Source organism: Onychomys torridus, chromosome 18 (assembly GCF_903995425.1).
Source record: "Onychomys torridus chromosome 18, mOncTor1.1, whole genome shotgun sequence".
In the NCBI taxonomy this organism is placed as follows: domain Eukaryota; kingdom Metazoa; phylum Chordata; class Mammalia; order Rodentia; family Cricetidae; genus Onychomys; species Onychomys torridus.
In genome coordinates this window covers 17,524,357-17,527,608 of record NC_050460.1, presented here as the reverse complement: position 1 = coordinate 17,527,608, position 3,252 = coordinate 17,524,357, and the positions used below count along the sequence as shown (strand labels likewise).

At 41.7% G+C, this 3,252-nt stretch overlaps 1 pseudogene; it reads left to right on the top strand.

Annotated features, from left to right (window-relative positions):
- Positions 1-337: 337 nt before the first annotated feature.
- Positions 338-647, top strand: LOC118569465 (annotated as a pseudogene).
- The last annotated feature ends 2,605 nt before the right edge of the window (positions 648-3,252 follow it).

Here is a 3,252-nt window from a genome sequence, read left to right as displayed (position 1 = left end):
AGATAGGTAGGTAGTGAGTCCAGGGATCCTTTTGTCTATACTTCCATAACACTATGATTGTAATTTTACACTGCAATTTCTGTTTTTTTCTTTTTTTCATAAGTGCTATGAATTAGAACTCAGATTCTCATACTTGTACAGCAAACCCATTGCCAGCCAAACCATTTCCCCAAGCCATAAATTGGATTTTAAAATTGATATTCATTGAAAATGTTTAATAGTTGGAATTCATTCCACCACCTTAAAAGAACAAACGGGTTTGATTTTTATGCTAGCTGTGGGCTTTTAGCAGAACCTAAATTGCTTCGAATAAAACCTCTCTTTCTGTAGTTCCAAGATGGTGGTGGCGGTGTGTGCGTCTCGGGTGTCTGGGCTGCTGGGCCGGGCCCTCCCACGGGTGGGGCGGCCCATGTCGAGTGGCACCCACGGCGAGGAGGGTTCAGCTCGCATGTGGAAGGCCCTCACCTACTTCGTGGCGCTGCCGGGGAGGGCATTGAGCATGCTCAATGTCTTCCACATGGTGCGCAGCTAGTAGAGCATGAGACCTGAGTTCATCGCCTACCCCCATCTCCTCATCAGGACCAAGCCATACCCTGTTTCACAAGCCTCATATGAACCCACTTCCGATTGGCTATGAAGACAAGTAAAGAGAACCTGGACCTTCCCCCAGATGGCAAGGGACCACAGCACTGGTGTGGACCATTACTCTGTATGTGGACCATGAAAGCACATCTTTCCTTGTATCAAAAGATGACCATTACACCAATCTTCAATCCCTTTGCTCGTAAGAGGAGATGGCTTAAATAAATAACTTAAACTTAAAACAAAACAAAACAAAACTAAAAAGACCCTCTCTTTCTTTTGGTCCCTTGGATGAGGATGACAATTTACCAATTATGCAGCCGCAGCATTGCTACAGTCAGCATCCTACACCTCTACAATCTTGGCTGGGAATACCCTAAATAACAATTCATTGGCTGTGTGCCTTTCAATTTACTTAGTTGAGTCCAAACCATGATAATCAATTATTTTTTTTCCTCTGGTACCTTCAGCAATTTGTGCTACTAATGCTTTGTTACCCTCAGAAAATTTCAACTACAGAATACTTGTCTATATAAACCCTCTGTAAACCAAGTTAGTGTGGATTTGGTACAAAGTCAAATTACCTTAGAGACATATGCAAGAGCATTCACAAGTGCATTTATTAATATGTGATGCACTTACAAAACCAGAGCAAGGGGGATCGCTTCTGTGGTGAGATGAGCATATGTGGTAACTGTGTGTGGTGTGTGTGTGTTTGTGTGTGTGTGTGTGTGTGTGTGTGTGTGTGTGTGTGTGAGAGAGAGAGAGAGAGAGAGAGAGGGGGGGGGTTACTCAATTTGTAAGTGTTAAATCTGAAGCATCTGCTCAGCAAAGAGACATAGTAAAGCAGAGTTCACGTTCAATAACAGACTATTAAAATCTATAAAGATGGTCTTGTTTAACCATGGAAGCAATTGCAAGTGTTTGTTATCACTTAAGAAAGGAAGGATTGATTAGTGATGCTATTCAGCCTGGGATGAATCCATTCCATTAAATCCTGAAGCTAGTTCCCAAATATTGTCTACACTGTGAGGGATTTTGCAAAATATCACAAAGTGCTGTGAGACTGTATCCATTTCAGGAGAGCAAGATGCAGAAACAAATGTTTGTGAGCCATTTGGGTCTTGTGTTGGGACAGGGAAAGTGGATTTGTGTTTACTGAATATCACCTTTACTTCTCAGAACACTAGCATGACAGGCATGGGGAATGTACCACTCTGAAAAGTCTGCTTTCTGAATAGAAACTGCCCACAAGCTTCATTTTCAAATCTGAGCATAAACACACCATCAGCAAATTCCATCTCCTAAATATATTAACATATTGAAAGCTGCTTTATGTCTAGGTATTTTAGTAAAACTTCATTCTTTGGCAGCAGTATATGGGATAACTCTTGCTTGATTTAAAGTTCTATATATTTACCCAGAATGCTGCCCTTAAACAAATATATTGTAACTATTTTGATAGAATATGTAGCTACTATTCAAGCTTCTGCATTAAACCAATTTATCATTAAAATCTCTTTGAATCTTTCATTTTCACAAGTGGAAGACAGCTAGAAATCTGTCATTTCTGACAGATGCAGAAGGGGAGGGCATATTTCCAGGTTGGGGAATGCCACTGTGGCATCATTGAATGGAAGATTCCAAAAATGGAAGATTCCAGGAGGTGGTCAGTGGTTAAACACTTACCACACAAGCATGGGGACCTGAAATGTTGGGTTGGTGTGGCAGCTGACCTATAATTCCAGCCTCAGAAAGTATAGTTAGGAGATCCTTCTACAAGCTAGCCACAATGACTTGATTTATGTCTGACAGACCCTGTGCCACGAATGAGATGGAAAAAACGAACAAAGATAATTCTGGACACAACAATCTTCGATATCCATATTCATGTATACCCATATTAACGTGATTGTGCAGACATACAAACATGAATACAGAGAGAGAGAGAGAGACAGAGAGAGAGAGAGACAGACAGACACACACATATACAGAGAGAGAGAGAGAGAGAGAGAGAGAGAGAGAGAGAGAGAGAGAGAGAGAGAAAGAGAATGTAAAAATAAAAAATAAAAGAAGTTCCCAAAAGATTTAATGGAGAAAAATGTTCCTTCTCCAATTGCTACCACTTGTCATTTGGATATGGATAAGCAGTGTTTCCCAAATTACCATCATGAAACAAGGTTGTCAGTACAACAGTATCAATGGCCCACACGAGTGTATCACTCTCCCTCAGGTGAAGAGTGCATGTTGGCTTGCAGTGGAACTTCCTGTTGGTTCTGCTAAATTCTGCTTCCATTACTGTAATCATAAGCTAGGAAAGTTCCACCCCATTTTCTTTACTTTGTAACTTCTTTTCTCTCTTCCAGGACCATCCCTGCCACTCACACTTGCCAAGGTAAAAGGGCATCTTGTATTCCAAAACTGTCAGTCTTCTGTAGCTCACTGTAACTGTGATTCTAGAACCATGAGAAGTGTGTGGAAAGAGAGGGCAGGTCTCCAGCTTGAGCTGCCCATGCATACTCTCTGAAGAGAACTGCTGAGATAGGGAGTCAGCTGAAATGGTGTTCACATCTTGTGCTGGTTTAAAAGAAAACAGGGGCCGTTAGGAGGTGTGGCCATGTTGGAGGAAGTGTGTCCCGGTGGGGTGGGTTTTGAAGTCTCCTATGCTCA